This window comes from Helicoverpa armigera, chromosome 1, assembly GCF_030705265.1.
Source record: "Helicoverpa armigera isolate CAAS_96S chromosome 1, ASM3070526v1, whole genome shotgun sequence".
NCBI lineage: Eukaryota > Metazoa > Arthropoda > Insecta > Lepidoptera > Noctuidae > Helicoverpa > Helicoverpa armigera.
The window spans coordinates 15799859-15818002 of NC_087120.1; the positions used below are offsets into that span (position 1 = coordinate 15799859).

The 18144-nt window shown below is 44.1% G+C and overlaps 1 long non-coding RNA gene across 1 annotated transcript; it reads right to left on the reverse strand.

Moving 5' to 3' along the window:
- Positions 1–4515: 4515 nt before the first annotated feature.
- Positions 4516–11220, reverse strand: LOC110372455 (uncharacterized). The gene is made up of 6 exons (XR_010276785.1): positions 10959–11220; positions 10256–10375; positions 9670–9841; positions 9310–9385; positions 8774–8866; positions 4516–7744 (listed from the first exon to the last, which is right to left on the reverse strand). It is a non-coding gene; the product is annotated as an uncharacterized LOC110372455 (long non-coding RNA).
- Positions 11221–18144: the final 6924 nt, after the last annotated feature.

Genomic DNA, 18144 nt, shown 5'->3' on the forward strand with positions numbered 1-18144 from the left:
GCTTCCGATGCCACGTCTGGCATCATGTGGGTGTCCGTTGCACCTCGGAGGTCGACCGCAGCGTCATCTGTTTCCGCTGCGGTCAGTCCGGTCACAAGGCCGTGGACTGCAGCGCCACTATCGGCGCTGCTGGCAAGCCGGCCGAACACCGAGCGGGGAGCAGCGAGGCACCCGCCAAGCCTTAGGGTCGGCCTTCCGCCGTCGTCACCGCCGCCACCTTCGCAGTGGCCACCACCGCAGCTCCTGCGGCCGCCGCCGCCTCCAATGCTGCCGCCGCTGTCGGCGCCGTCGCCGCTGCTGCTGCCGCGGCGCCCATTTCTGCGTCAGTCAGGGCGAGGTGGAAGACGTGATGGAGTGCTAGTTGTGGCTCAGCTCAACCCCAGCGGGGCCCAGTAGGGCCAAGGCCTGCCGGGGCTGCGAGTTGTTCGAAAGAGATACCGGGGCCCTGGTACATGACGGGAGGCCTATGACGGAACACGACGGTTTTTAGTCAGTAAGAGTCTGACACTCCCCCACCGCTGCTAAGCCACAGCGGGAGGGGTCATTAGAAGACTTTTGAAGTAGTTAAAAAAAAAGACCCGCCTTTTATAGTTATATTAGCAATACTTGTTAGACCAGTTTTGCTAAATTAAAATACTCTACAAAATCAAAATGCTGAAAACAACGACAACAGTAACAACAACGATCTAAAAACATGCAGTCACGTGCTACTACGCTACGACGCCGTCCGCAAACCGCTGCAACAACCGTACAAAGGTCCGTACGAGGTCATCGAACGCAACGACAAGTACTTCACCATCCAGCTACCAGGAAGATCCAGATCCCGCATGCATCCGCTCCAGCTCTCCCACCGAGGGTGTCTCCACGTTGTCGTCGTGGTGGGGCTTGCGTGAGTCTAGGATCCTGGAGCTCTGCCGGTAGTGTCACTCATGCCGGAAAGGTTCAGGGGAGAGGCCAGACGAAGAGGGACCCAGGGACGCCACTCTTGCCAAGTCGACGCTCGTGGACCTGGTAAGGATGCGGCCATACCCGCAGAGGTGCAGGCGCACTGAAGCGGCGCTCGTTCGTTCCTCGTTCAACGAAGAGCAAACCTTTTGGCGTCTTTGCTGAGCCGGGATGGCTGGACAGCAGACGGAGGCATGTCTAATGCCGCCGCCGAGGGCTTGGCTTAACCGCCCGGCCCAGAGGAAGGACACCTCTTAGATAAAAAACCACCTAATCCCAAGTTTCGGGAGCGCGGCGAGGGGATGAATGGCCGTGGGGGACACGGTCGTTAGCGCTCCCATCTGTTGAGGCCAGCCGCCCCCAACAGTATGTAGGCTTGCCCCGGTATGAGGCCACTGCCGGGGTGGACAGGTACTTGCTCTCATACTCGTGGGACGTATATGGATAGTATTTTTTTTTAAACCCAACCAAAAAAGACGATAGGGAGTGGGATGCGGACTCGGACTGCGAGTCCGTATCCAGTGAGGAAACTGCGGGAGACTTCACGGTCCCCCGCAGCAACAAGGACCACAGAGTCAAGGCCTTCCTCAAGAGGAAAGCGGACTTCCTCCGGTGGTCGCGAGGCCTCGGCCAAAAAGGCCGATAGGAGGCTCGTTCGCGAGAGGGGCAACGGAGGAAACCACCAGAGCTCCTCTGATGAGGACGCATCGGCTTTCGGCTCCGACCGGGAGAGGAGGGCGGACTTCGCGAAGACAGTGGAGTCCGCCTTTAGACAGGTGACCCTTAAGAAAAAGAAGGCCAATCGCGATAGCGCGATTGAGGCCGCTACCGCCTCCATCACCGCTGCAGCGGTGAGCAATTTTGGCCTCCCAAGAGCGAGCTGGCCAAGTTGCAGGACCAGGTAGCCCGCCTCACGGCCAACTTGAGGTCTCTCGTAGAGGAGAATAGATGTCTCCGGGCGGAGATAGAAAGGATGCGCGAGCAGGAGGCGGAGCGAAGCGGGGCCACTCCGCGGCAACCGCAGTCCTCTTCAGGGGAGAGCCAGGTTCTGGCCCTGGTTCGGCGGGAGATGGTGGCCTTCCAGGTTCGCTTCTCTGTCCTGGAGGGCAGAGTTCTGCGCCCTCCCCTCGCGGCACCGAAGGGCGCCAGCAGCCCAAAGGGCCTCTTATGCGGCTGCGGCTGCAGCGGCACCCCCGCCCAGAAGGGGGCCGCCAAGCAAGCCCCCTGTCGCAGCGCGCAAGGAGCCGCCCAGCCAAACCCCAAGGCCGCAACTGCGGTCCGGGCGCAGAGGACCCCGTTGCCAACAGCGGCACCGGTCCCGTCGGCACCAGTGGCGGCGAAACGCCTTCCGAAGCCGACTCTGTCTGCGGCCCCTACCTCTCCTGCCATTGAGTCTGAGTGGCAGGTGGTGGGGGAGAAGAAAAAGAGACGGAGGGCGGCCAAAGCGGCCAAAAAGAAGGCCCAAAGACGGCGGCGTAGAGAGCGAGCCGCTGCGGCGCAACTCTGCGCCCCCAAGACTGCAGCAGTAGTACTCACGCTACAGCCGGACGCGGTCAAGAGGGGCGTGTCGTACCGCGACGTGCTCGCTAAAGCTAAGGAGGTGGTGAGCCTAGCCGAGCTGGGCATCACCGAGGGCCTTCGGCTCAGGGTGACCGCAACGGGCGCCCGAATGGTGGAGGTCCCAGGAGCGGCCAGTGGGCCCGCCGCAGACGCTCTAGGCGAGAGTCTCCAGTCCCTACAAGTGCGCAGATCTGCGCATCCTGGGTCTGGACGACTCAGTCACTGCGAAGGAGGTGGTAGCCGCCGTCGCTAGAACGGGTGGATGCTCCACCGATGAAGTTAAGGCGGGCACCATACGTCCCGACTTCAGGGGCATGAGCACCATTACGGTGACCTACCCCGTGGCGGCGGCCAAGACCATCGTAGACGGTCGAAGACTGCTGGTCGGCTGGGTGTCGGCGCAAGTCAAGCTGCTTGACCCCAGACCGCTGAGGTGCTTCCGATGCCACGTCTGGCATCATGTGGGTGTCCGTTGCACCTCGGAGGTCGACCGCAGCGTCATCTGTTTCCGCTGCGGTCAGCCCGGTCACAAGGCCGTGGACTGCAGCGCCACGCCACACTGCTCTGCATGTGTGGCTGCTGGCAAGCCGGCCGAACACCGGGCGGGGAGCAGCGGAGCACCCGCCGAGCCTAAGGGTCGGCCTTCCGCCGTCGTCACCGCCGCCATCTCCGCAGTGGCCACCACCGCAGCTCCTGCGGCCGCCGCCGCCTCCAACGCTGCCGCCGCTGTCGGCGCCGTCGCCGCTGCTGCTGCCGCGGCGCCCATTTCTGTGTCAGTCAGGGCGAGGAGGAAGACGTGATGGAGTGCTAGTTGTGGCTCAGCTCAACCCCAGCGGGGCCCAGTAGGGCCAAGGTCTGCCGGGGCTGCGAGTTGTTCGGGCCCTGGTACATGACGGGAGGCCTATGACGGAACACGACGGTTTTTAGTCAGTAAGAGTCTGACACTCCCTCACCGCTGCTAACCCACAGCGGGAGGGATCATTTGAAGACTTTTGAAGTAGTTAAAGAAAAAGACCCGCCTTTTATAGTTATATTAGCAATACTTGTTAGACCAGTTTTGCTAAATTAAAATACTCTACAAAATCAAAACGCTGAAAACAACAACAACAGTAACAACAACGATCTAAAAACATGCAGTCACGTGCTACTACGCGACGACGCCGTCCGCAAACCGCTGCAACAACCATACAAAGGTCCGTACGAGGCCATTGAACGCAACGACAAGTACTTCACCATCCAGCTACCAGGAAGATCCAGCACTATCTCGATCGACGAATAGAAACGAAACGAAAACGAATAGAAAGATGTCCGACAGTCCACCACATGAAAATAATCTAAAGACTGATCCACAGGACTCCATCAACACCTCTAATAGATACAGTGGAACCAATCGCCTTAACAGAGGAGACCGATGAAATATTGGAAAACATAAAGCGTAAGCAAACCACCGCCGATAGTACTGTATGGAATAATGGACCTAACTAAGCTCACTGAACTACTCAACAGCTCAGTACCGCATGGTAGCTATTCATAAAGAATAGGAAACAGAAATCAGCTCAGATTGATGGTGAAAACCCAGTGAGGTGTATAAGGACACAGTTGAAATTATTCGAAAGAATGGACTCATAGGCCATACCTTCCCACAAAAAGAAAAAAGATGTTGTAGAATTGTTATTAAAAACTTGCACCACTCTACGCCATTAACAGCAATTACAGAGGAAATAGAAAAATCAGGAAATACCTAAATCTATTAAACAGTTACCACTTACAAAATTTAAATTTCATTAAAAAATATTTAATAGAAAACTGTTAATATAATCTTAAGGAATTCTTAAATAGGTAATACCAATCTAGTTTATATGTACACTTAAGTTTAATTTACTCTTCACATTTTTTAAATTATTGTTTTGATCTCAATTTTTTGTTAGAAATGTAAGCATTATCTTCTATTTAACTTAAAAAAAAAAATATTTAAAAAAACCCAGATGACGAAAGGGAGTGGGATGCGGTCTCGGATTGCGAGTCCGCATCCAGCGATGGAGCTGCGGGTGATCTCAGGGTCCCCCAAAGCAAGAAGGAGCACCGGCTCAAGGCGTTCCTTATGAGGAAGAAGGACGACCAGGGGTCTTCCTCCGATGGCCGCGGGGCCTCGGCCAAAAAGGCCGACCGGAGACCGTTAAAGAGAGGGAAGCTGAGGCACCCAAGGACAACGGAGGAGCAGCTCAATAAAGCTCTTCCGAGGAGGACGCGGCGGCCGTCGGCTCCGACCAGGAGCGTAAGGCTAATTTCGCCAAGACGGTGGCGGCCGCGTTCAGGGATGTGTCCCTAAAGCGCCTCAAGGCCAATCGGCAGAGGGCGATAGTTTCGGCATCCGCCTCTATAATTGCGGCAGCTGAAGTAAGCTTTGGCCAGGCTCCAAAGAGCGATCTGGTCAAGCTACAAGAAGAGGTGGCTCGTCTCACGGCCGCCCTGGAGTTGCTCCTGAAGGAGAACAAAAGTCTCCGGGCGGAATTGAGAAAAATGAGAGAGCAGGAAGCCGAACGAGCACCCAGAAGGGGACCGCCGAGCAAGCCCCCTGTCACGGCCAAGACCATCGTAGACGGCCGAAGACTGCTGGTTGGCTGGGTGTCGGCGCAAGTCAAGCTGCTTGACCCCAGACCGCTGAGGTGCTTCCGATGCCAAGTCTGGCATCATGTGGGTGTCCGTTGCACCTCGGAGGTCGACCGCAGCGACCTCTGTTTCCGCTGCGGTCAGCCCGGTCACAAGGCCGTGGACTGCAGCGGTTCAAATCAAAAGGTTGAAAACAACAACAACAGTGACAACAACGATCTAAAAGCATGCAGTCACGTGCTACTACGCGACGACGCCGTCCGCAAACCACTGCAACAACCGTGCAGAGGTGCGAGAGGCATAAAAGAGAGAACTGGTATGAACGAGAACTAGATTCTAATAGGCGCCATCGACTGTCAATAGCGGAGCTAGTGCAGAAAAAAAAAGAAAAAAATCATACAGAGGTCAGTACGAGGTCATCGAACGCAACGACAAGTATTTCACCATCCAGCTACCAGGAACATCCAGCACTATCTCGATCGACCGACTAAAACCGGCGTACACGATCAACATGGATGAACACAACCCGCATGCATCCGCTCCAGCTCCACCGGCATCAGACATCGCCACCAGCCCGATCTCCGAGTACTTCTCGGAGGGAAGACAAAGAACGGGACGTCCCGGCGGACCTCGGCGACGAGGTCTGTACGAACGCGGTTTGTGTTTGTGTAGGGTGCTAGTGAGTTTACTACTCTCTTGGAGGACAGTTATCTCATCGTCAGGTTCTAGGAAGGCATGCCTAGGGCGGCGAATCCTACTGATGCGGGGCCAACCTAGCAAGCTAGCATATTTATATGGCGCGTTCGTGCGTTCTCATTGACCGGCGCGGATTGTGATAGATTCACGCCGTGCACTACGGATTCGGAATCACTGTTTTAGCATTTAAGTAGGCAGGCATTTTAGTTAAAATATACCAATCTTACCTCGACTGTGGAGTTTGATTTAACTACGCCTATCTGCGCTAAAAGACTATGTATATTAAGGAAAACAGATTTCTTTCGAATCAAATTGCAATGAAAACGAAATAGATAGAAAAATAAATATCGCATGGAGGAAATACTGGTCACATAAGGAAATCCTTCAGGGGAAATACAGTCTACAGATGAAAAAAATAATAATGGATTCATGAATTCTCCCAAGCCTAACTTATGCAAGCCAAACCTACACAGAAAAGTTAAAAAACAAAATTCAGTCCTGCCAACATGCCATGGAGAGAAGCATCTTAAAATTAAGGAAAATCCAGAAAACACGAAATACAGACATCGGATGTCTGTATTTCGTGTTTTCTGGATTTTCTTTTTTCTATCTCGGAGGAAGAACAAAAATAACAGACGCACTACAACACAGTCTAAGACAAAAATGGAAATGGGCAGGACACATAGCCAGATACCACGACAGAAGATGGACCTATACTACTACAAAGTGGAAAGGCCCTATAGGTAAGAGGAACAAAGGTCGACCAAGAAAGGGATGGGTAGATGACATCAAGAGTATAGCAGATGAGTGGATACTAACTGCCAAGGACCGGGACCAGTGGCTTAAGTTGGAGGAGGCTTTTACCCTAGAGGGTACCTATACCCCACATACCCATACCCTAGAGGGTTTTACCCATAACAATAACAAATAAATGATAAAAAAGTTAAATTCTATAAACAAATGTACTGTTATGAAGACAAATAAAGCTTAAATAAATAAATAAATCTGCGCTACAAGGTAATATTGCACACTATCTAAAGTTGCCCCAACATGTTGGACAAATGCGCTCCGATCTAAAACATCTTGGCGGCATAAAATAAAACTAAGACTACCTTACAATGCACGCCGAATTTCGACGTTATTGTATTCCACTGTCTCTACGAAAAAAAATATACTATAATTTAGCTTAAAGAGTATTACATAAAAAATATCTTTGTTATGTAACCAAATCAAATCTCTATTTTCAGGCTGCTTAGGCCCATAGATATATACCTTAAAGACTAACATACATATTATATTACACAACACTGTTAGTATATAAAAAACTTAAATCTATGTTAGTAACACTTCACTACGCACTATTTCACTCCGTGCGGTTCTGTGGCACTTAATACTCTTTAAGCTAAATTATAGTATATTTTTAAGTTGTGTATATGAATATATTAATATAAAATACGCGCTTTTAAGCCCGATATAAATGGCAAACTAAACAAACATTGGTTGCACATCAAGCTATACAAATCCAGTTTGTGTTGGACTTCATATGACCTAGCTAGCTACAAATAGAACGGTCAGCTTTGATAGTTTTGTATAGCTTGATATGTACATTGACGTATAGTTACTGGCACGGATATTGAGCTCTGGGCGGAAGAGAGGGGATTGCTTTGCGCACTGTACACATAAGGCAATAAACTAATAAATCGCTTCTGCGCAGGTGAAGGTCAGGGCTCAATATCCGTGCCGATAACTATATCAAGTGTTTACTAGATATTTATTTTTACGTAGGAATGTTCAGCCACTTGAGCGGTCGACGTTGGGGTCGTTGTTATCACCTCAAGCTTCTAGCTGCTGGTAATTTTCGCGGATGGTACGCAAGGCTTAAACGCTGGGACACGGCAGCTTGCTCAAAGGGTCTGTGTAGAGGGCTGATTTTCTGCAAATAATAATATTGATAGAATTATTATTTATTTTATACTCAAACCAGACAGTATTTATGTTATAAGAATATATAATGTTGCTCGCATACACGATACTCACATTCAAAATAATTATAATAAAAAAATACAATTATAATATTTAAATGTCAATAAACAATGTCATTAATAAAAAGTTATCTGATGATAATAATATTTAAATGTCAAAAGTAACAATACACAGGCATTTGAAAAGATATCACTCACTAAGCGAGCAGCTCATTCCCAAGCTTTTTTATCATTTAAGTAATCAGATATTTTGTAATATCCTTTTTTCAAAAGTTTGGATTTTATATAACTTTTGAATTTCTTGATAGGTAAATCACGAACCGCTTTGGGAAGTTTATTGTAAAAGCGTATACATTGACCCATGAACGAGTTGCTTACTCTGTGGAGGCGAGTAGCATGTACAGCAAGATTATGTTTATTCCTAGTATTTATGCAATGAACATCAGACATTTGAACAAAGTCAGATATGTTTTTACGAACGTACATTAAATTTTCAAAAATGTATTGTGAGGCAACAGTCAGAATATTTATTTCTTTGAATTTCTCTCCGAGAGAAACTTTTGGCCCCAGGTTATAAATGGCTTGAACAGCTCTTTTATGTAAAATAAATATAGTCTGACCTAAATATAGTCGGACCTGTACCCATACGTAATAGAACTATGAAAATAACTAAAATAAACTATTCTGGCTGTGTCCACATCGGTGATTAGACGGATCTTTTTAGTAGCATAGGTGGCTGAAGTAAGTTTTCCTGACAGTTTAACAATATGTGGGCCCCATTGGACTTTTGAATCAACTGCCACCTTGCCACCTGTCGACTGCAACTGCAGACCGCACATACTGCAGCTGCACTACTGGTTTTTCTACTATTAATATTACGATCGATCGAACCGCGTGGATTTGACTTAGCCACGAGTTCTTCTCTTTCTTTTAGTATTACAATAAAAATGCAAAGATTATTTGATAATTTATAAACTCACCATTTTCAATTTCGATATTAGCACCTATATTATCTTCGAACAAGTTAGGTTTTTCATCCTCGTCAGCAATTTCTTCAATAAAAGGAATGGTATCTGAAAAATAAAATTCTAAGTTTAGTCAGCACAATTAATTTTTCGAAAATCACGCAGGAAGGAAAGATAGCGGAGATTCCATAAGGAAGGTAGATCAGGATTCTTCATGTAGGTCAAGCATCATACGGTAGGCGTGATCAATTACTTGAGACGTCAGGGTTCCTTGTTAAATCAAAACCAATCTGTCAAGTACTAGATTGATGAGTGATTTTATTTTGAAAAGGTGGAGCTAGTAATGCTCCTCGTCACCTGAACACTCTCATTTTGACTCGCAGACTGCGTTATGACATCTCCGCTAGTCATTTTGTTCTCAGACTAAATACTTCATTAATATCTCATTCCTGAGAGGTTCGCGTTAAATTGTACAAATAAATGTATTAATTATGTATATGTACATTCGTGTGACATATGTGTTATCATTTGACTGGAATATGGTTACTTACCGAATAATAGGACCGGTGATAGTTGTCTTTATAGGCCGTATCTTCTTCTTTTCCAACTCAATTTGTTTAAATCTCTCTGAAATCACATGAAGCAATGGATATTAGGGTTTGTTGACATAGGAAAAGCAAAAGTATTCATTTATGTACTTTACAAGAAGATTTAATTTTACAGCGTTAAGGCCAGGAATATCAGAGCCCTCTCTATATTGCATTTGTCGATCTAAACAAAGCCTTTGGCTCTGTCAGTAGACGAGGTCTTTACAACGTACTTTTCAGAATAGGGTGGCCACCAACCTTACTTTGTCTAACATTCTTACTGTGTATAATCTATACTATGTAAAATATTACTTGATACATTACCTAAGGTTTTCCCTCCTCCGTAATCACAGCTTCAGCCAAAAATTCCTCCTGCGTGGACATACGATCTTCCTCCTTCTTTGGCTATCTTTTCTTCAGTTCGGTAGAACTAAATCTACATCCTCCGCTGAGTCTCAGCTGACTTCACTGCTGTACTGTCTTATCGACTTAAGCTCTGTAATTATAAGTAAAAATTCATGAGTGTTGTAAAAAAAGGCTGATAAAAAATACTTTCATATTATTTACTATGTACAAACACAATTAAAGAACCGATTTAAAAAATTCTTTCACTGTTGGAAAAACATTCTTTCCGACTAAGTAGGTATATTTTATTCCGGTACGGGCCGTGGTTGCCAAGGGACGCAAGCATAACCGCGACACGAGTCTTACCAAGGGGCTATTGGATTGCCCGGATATCTTGGTTGAGAAGGTCAGATAGGCAGTCGCTCCTTGTAAAAATCTGGTACTCAGCTGCATGCGGTTAGAATGAAAGGCGAACCCAACACATTTGGGAAAAGGCTCGAGAGATGATGAATCATGAATAGAACTTATAAATACCAAGGATATGAATCATGATAATAACTCTTACCAACAGACAGGTCTAGTGGGACACTGTCATATTCCTCAACCTTCTCTGGAGCACCAACCAGCTTGCCGCCCACAGCTAACTTGGAACGCCAATGGCTCGACGGATAGACGTTGACGTTTCCTATTCAGTAATGATTTATGTAGCTTTAATATCGGACACTAGATTCACGCGCATGACTTACATCAATATCAAAAACTATAAAGTACACAACAGACCCCCCGCTTGGTAACTCTCATACTCTATTAAGCCTGAGGATTTCCTAAACTATTTTTCAACAATGAGTTCAAGATTTGTGTGTGGAGGGGCTATATTAATCAACACTAGGGGAAGACAATTACATAAAGCCACCAAAGATATGAAGTTGGAATGCTTTTTAACTACACACTGACCTACGAATAGAAATAATGTGGATCTCTGATGTGCTTGACTTCTTCATTGCAAAAAAACCTGAGTCCCAATTACACGAAAATCTAACTCCTTACGGACTTGACCTCAGATCACACTCCTCTGGGATGTCTACAAAGAAATGTGATAAATGCGTGAATATTATTACTACCCGACATTTCTATGAAAGTACCTACAACATTCTAGATTGTAAAAAAATACTATGTAGGTATTGAAACTTGGCATTGAAGCTAGGCATCCATAGAGTTATTAACAAGCTTTGTATCTACACTATAGTAGTAAAATAATTAAAACATACATGTAATCATTGTCTTCCTCAGTTTCGTGGAATCCTCCGTACGTTGCCGCCATTTATTTATAATCAAAGGTTGTCGCATAAAATTCGTCTTCTTCCTCTTCATCAAGTACTTTGGCGAGCAAATTGCCCGCATTTGAACATCTCGACCTTTTATCCATATTGATTTTTCAACACTATACCATTTATTTCAGGAGAAATGATAATTTGTAAGAAAATTAGGAATAATTTTCACTCACACACAAAATTGGCAATGACGTTAATGACAGATTATTCAAATGTCAACTGTCAAATCGCTTTTTTATTTGCCGATAGCGGGACCTAAAGTTTTTCAGCGATACAGCCTATGACTGTCAGAATTTTTGTGCACAGATTTATTAATAGATAATATGACTACCCAGTAGCCTTATTCGCTAACTTCACTGACAGCTCGCAGATATCATCAATTGGTAAAGTGTACATTAGTAAATTGTCAATTCGCTAACGCCAGTTACCAAATGAGATGACGTCATCAGGCTGATATCCACCATGACTCATTTTGACAGCTGTTTCTGTATCGATAAACGTTATATTGCGATTCCGTAAGCCCAGTGGACATAATGGATAATGGATAAAAAAATAGAGCTGTCAAATTGTCATCGTAGTTTTGGCGTCAGCAACCGTGTAACGATATCCACCGATATCCACTTCATGCGATACAGAATACCAATGTTTTGAACTTATCGGTTGACATCAAAGTTCCGATGACAACTGAGGCCAGTTGACATCTGAGAATTCGAAAGTTAGTAACGGTAGTCAAAAGTACGATTAGTCAGAAGGTAGAAAGTTTGACAACCGAGTCGCCGAGTCGCCCCATGAAAACAATAATTACTCTGCTGCATCCGATTACTATCCAGCGTAGTTGAGAAGAGGCTAGGGCTAGGTACATGATAATATCATACAAAGAAAGAGTTAGGAGGCAGATTTGGACACAAAAAAACTTGATCGTATTGCCTGCCTTACTAAATCCACAAAGAATCAGACGAACATCTTACCTAGTTCCTCGTATAATTAACATACTACCCGCATATTTAAGGAATATATTAACAAAATATATATATATATATATATATATACTATATATATATATATACTATATATATATATATAGTATAATTTTAATATCATTAAATATATATATATATTTAATAAAAATAAACTAATAAACTATTCGCCCGCGACTGTGACCAAGAGTGGACGTGTGCATAAATTTTATAAAATATATTAAATTACCACCCCTGCCGGCTAAGGGACTGTCGCCTATCTGTTAACGCTGTTAACGAACAATTTCGTACTCGCGACGTGCTGACGTCAGGCTCCACAAGCGTGCTAACCGTGCGCCCGCTGCCACCGCTTCACCCCCGTGAGAAGAGGACAATCTCCATAATTGCCATCCCGCTCGCACAGAGACTGTGCGTTCCGTGACTCACCAACAGCGGTCGGCGCGAACGCCGGCGACTGGACGTCATCGCAGCAAGTGATTAGAAGGTAGAACATATTATTTGCGTAAACATAAATAAACATTAGCATGATAAAGCGTACGCCACCCCAATCTCCGGCCATCTCCGTTGCTAGCGATTCGGAGTTACTTCAAGTAAGAAATCCAACTGTTTCACTTACCGGTTCTACGCCGAATCTTAACAGTGGAGATACAAATGTTACTACTCGCAATAAACGCAAACGCGAAGATGAAATGGCCGCATTTATGCAGGAAATACGAGACTTACTACACTCGGCTACCACCGAGTCTAAGAATAAATTCAAATCTCTACAGGAATCCATGAATGAAATTATATTACAAAACTCTGAATTAAGAAAATCTTTAGCCTTCGTCACCAAACAATATGATGATATAATATTAAAAATGGATGAAATCAATAAAGAACGGAAAACCGATCAGGCCCACATTAATCACCTGGAAAATAAAGTTGAGCATTTGGAACGCATATTATGTTTGACAAAAATTGAAATTAGAAACATACCGAAGAAGGAAGGTGAAAACAAAGAAGATCTACACAGAATTATTTCGGATACCGCTAAAGTATTGGACGCACCTGTCGTTAGACACGATATCAAGGATATATATCGCATTCATAAAAAAAGCGGTGGATCATCTGTTATAGTTGATTTTGTTTCGGTAACCACAAAGGAAAATTTACTACACAAACTTCGTGCTTTCAATCGCAAAAACGCCCAGGCGAAGCTAAACACATCACATGTAAATATACCAGGTGCATTACAACCAATTTTCATATCAGAGAGCCTGACTATGAAGGCGCAAAGATTATTCTATCTGGCAAGGAAATTTGCGAATGAAAATGGTTACAAGTACTGCTGGACTTCTCTCGGAAAAGTATTCATTCGGCAAAAGGAAGGAGATCAATATATACTTATCAAAAGCGAAGCTGATCTTAAAAACAAATTATCTCAATGACTATTTAGTTCTTACTGTTTGTTCGACCCCTACTCTGTTTACGCAACGCTTGCTATTTTGATATCAATGTTCTTCTTTCGATGTAAAACACATATACACAACCAACCAAAAACACTACACATAATACAAAACAAAACCTATATCACCTACACCTATAATAACACAAAATGTTCTCGAGTACATAACATTCGTAACCCAGTTTTATTCTCCGTGAGTTTTAATACGATAGTAATTACACCCAACAAAATGCAACAAAAAAATAATAATTACTCCAATGGCTACAACTAATAGTGATTTTTTAACACTGATAGATAATTTTGCAGTAGCATCTTCTTATCACTGCGACACCGACGCCTGTAACGAAATAATTAAAACCAATAACACCTCGCTTAAAATTATTACACAAAATATTCGTAGCATCTATAAAAATTTCGATGGTTTCCAGGCTCAATTAGCTAGACTATCATGTGAAATTGACATCATGGTTCTAACAGAATGTTGGCTGAATGCTGATAAACCAATACCAACTATACCAAACTATACAACTTACTGTAGTAAAAAATGTCTCAATCAAAATGACGGCATCACAATATTTATCAAGAACCATCTTCATTGTGTAGTTGAAGAACCAGACCCCATTGGTGCAAACTTTCTCTTATTAAATATTGATCCTGACATTTGTATCTTAGCTTCATACAGATCTCCTTCAGTTTATTGTATAGATAGCTTCCTTAATTCCCTGGAAAACATTATTAGTAAAATAAGAGTGAGCAATATAATACTAATAGGAGATATCAATATTGATATAAAACCCGGCAGCACAGATAGGAACAGTCTGTCCTATCTAAACTTAACTGCGGAAATTGGCCTCTTACCGGGGCATACCTTCCCTACTAGATTGCACAATTGCCTTGATCACGTAATGATAAGTACCACTACCACAACAACGGTCATAGTTATGGATTCCACAGTTAGCGACCATGCTTCCGTACTGCTATGTCTAGAGAACACCCCTCAAAAATAAAACTGTAAACACAATATCAAAATAAACTATGAGAGCGCTATCGAACAATTAAAAAACAGATTTCTTTTATTTCGAAAAATTGTCATGCAAATGAAGCTGCTACAAAATTTGTCACATGCCTCATGTCGGTAGTATCCCAAAACTCGACACTAAGAAAAGTTCCCAACCGAAAAGTAGTTCTTAAGCCTTGATCACACCTGGCCTTTTACGGTGTATTCGACATAGGGACAATCTCCACCGAAAACCCTAGCCGACCCCAAAACGGAATTATCGAGCTATCATACAAAGATATCGGAATCACTGTAATCTCCTGTTAAGGAATTTAAGAAATGCCCACGAAAGTTCTGCATTAAAGTCCTCAAAGAGCAATAAAGAAACATGGGGTATCATAAAAAACATCACCAAACAAGAAGGAAAAAAGTTCACAGCTAATAAACTTCTAGCAGCCACTGACGGTGAGGATGCGCCCAACTCCATCGAGCACATAAACCAGTACTTTTCGAGTATCGGGAAGCAACTGGCTGAAAAAATTGTAAGGAACCAAACTCCTGCTCTGGCCCCATACCCTATACAAACACTCTCTGCGCGAGACTCTATGGTTCTACTGTCTCCGGACGAGGCTGAAGTAGAAGCAGTCATTAACAACCTCAAAAATGACTGTGCCACTGGATGGGACTCTATTCCGGTTAAATTGCTAAAGTTGGGTAAAGGTTTACTGGTCCCACCTATTACTAAACTTATTAATGCCTGCTTTGAACAAGGCGTTTATCCTCAAATATTGAAAAAATCTTTAATAACACCTATTCACAAGGGTGGAAGCGAGGACGATGTCAGAAATTACAGACCTATTTCAGTCCTGCCAGCATTGTCCAAAATATTGGAAAAATTGCTGAACCGCAGACTAATGAAATACCTGGAGCATAACAAAATAATATCTGAGACACAATTTGGCTTTAGGCCCAGGAAAAGCACCACCGATGCAGTCAACCAATTAGCTGACTATGTAACTGGAAAACTGGATGAAAAGCAAAAGTGCCTTGGTGTGTTCCTGGACCTCGCCAAGGCGTTTGACACCGTCTGTGTTCCCACTCTTGTGACTAAGCTAGAACATGCTGGAATCAGGGTAAAGCTCTAAGCATGTTTTCAGACTTTCTCAGTAACCGGACACAAAAGTAAAGATTGGTGAAGTTATTAGCAAGGAGACCGGAATTGAATACGGCGTGCCCCAGGGAAGCTGCTTATCCCCCAGTCTATTCTTAATTTACGTGAATGACCTGTGTCAACAGAAGCTAACAAACGGGAAAATCTTTAGCTATGCTGACGACACAGTACTCGTATTCCATGGAGCGCGATGGGATGATGCCCGAATGGCGGCGGAAACAGGCTTAAGTAAGGTGATCCACTGGCTGGAAGCTAACTTACTTACCCTCAATGTCCAGAAAACATCATTTTGCAATTTTTTTCGCCAAAATCAGACCTACAGCTATAGATCTCAAAGCACACTCATGTGATAATGCCAATTACTCCACACCATGCTCGTGTCTCCCAATTACGCAACAAAACAATAAAATATCTGGGTGTGATACTGGACGAAAGGCTTAGCTGGCGCCCCCACATCGAGCAAACGTCCTCCCGAGTTAGAAAACTTATATGGGCGTTCAAAAAACTGCGACAAGTGGCCGACTTCCAACTCCTACGCTCCATTTATCAAGCACTGGCGCAGTCCATCATAAGTTACTGCATAACGGCATGGGGGGGCGCCTGCAAAACTTACATGATAAGCCTCGAGAGAGCTCAACGATCTCTGTTAAAAGTAATGACCTTCAAGCCATATCGGTTCCCTACAAAAACACTGTACGAAGACTGTCAAGTACTTACAGTAAGACAATTATACCTTCTCAATCTCATATTGGCACAGCATATAATCACACCGATCAAACAAGGAATCCAACATAAAAGAACCGTCGGCAATGTATGTAGCACGATCAAATGCAAGACCGCCTCGGCTCGTCGGCAGCGGCTATTCCTATCCACATATGTCTACAACAAAGCGAACAAAATTCTAAACTTCAACCCACAAACTAAAAATAAAACTAAAAATATACTTAAATCATGGCTTCAAACACTTGATTACGAACAGACGGAAAACCTAATGAAAGAACAGTACTCATGACGACAATAACACTCACACATACACATACACACACACACATACACACAAATACACACAAAGAGCACAACCCATACATATTCACATTCAGACTATCATCACACCACTTAGCAAAAGAGCAAGCATATCATTAATTTTTTTTTCTTATGTATTTACTTATTTTGTCCTTAGATTTTATTGCATATAAAGTGTTGTTCTAAAAAAACGGGTGAAGACACTGGCTCCTGTAACACAGGTCTCACCTAGCACAGGAGCCAGGGCTTCCTTTGTAATTGTATTTTATTTTTTATGCCAATAAAACATTTATTTATTATTTAATAAACTAATGTTATAAATAATGTAATAAAATTAATAAACTAATGTCGCACTTTCTGCAGCTTTTGGAATGCTGATGTAGGATTGGGAATATAGTTACCAAAATCCAAAAAACCTATACATAAGTCAATATTACAATTCAATGTAGGTATACCTATATCTAAAATATCTTTATGAAGATTAAGTTGTAGCATTACTTACAAACTTGAGCAAACGTGCACATATAGAACCTACTACTTAGGTACAAATCTTTTATTAACTTTAGGTAGGTACTTCCAGATTGTGTGGTACTAGTACTGCGTAGAGCAGAGTTATTTACTACAATATTAAATAGACACATAAAAGCTATTGAAGTTCTGGCACGTTGAAAATAAGTCGGGGTCAATAATTGGGAGCATACGGCGCTAAGAATTGGGTCAATGGAAGCGGAGCGTAGGCCGGCCGGGGCGCCTGCCGTCACCCACCTACCGAACCCGTTAGGGGTACGTTCTTAGCGGTAGAACTTCACCCCCTCAGCAAATTGGGAAATAAGGGAAGTTTTTTTAAACAGGTTTTTGACATGTTTTTCCCTTTGTAGCAGCACTATAACTTACACCGTCATCTGCATGTACGTAGCGGTACTACAACATTTTTTTTAACGACGTCAAAAATCATCAAATGTGCCCCTCCCGCTGTGGGTTAGCAGCGGTGAGGGAGTGTCAGACTTTAACTGACTAAAAACCGTCGTGTTCTGCCGTCGGCCTTTTATGTACCAGGGCCGCGGTAACTCTTTCGAACAATCAAGTGCTACAACTTACACCACCATTTACACATTTGAAGATGACTGACGATGACCACCGGACACAACCCACGTCTGGTCAGAGGAATTTACTCTCTGCTCTCATACCTCCTCAGTAGTGACCCCCACGCGATACGTGATAACTTCAGTGGCCCGATTCTCCTAATTTTAATTAAGCGGCATACGATTCACATCCGACTGCGATCCATTCACGACTCGATTACGATTGAAGCGTATGTGGCATTCCGCTATTTTTTCATCATCCTCCGAGCCTTTTCCCTATCATGTTGGGGTCGGCTTCCAGTCTAACCGGATTCAGCTGAGTACCAGTGCTTTACAAGAAGCGACTGCCTATCTGACCTCCTCAACCCAGCTACCCGGGCAACCCGATACCCCTTGGTTAGACTGGTGTCAGACTTACTGGCTTCT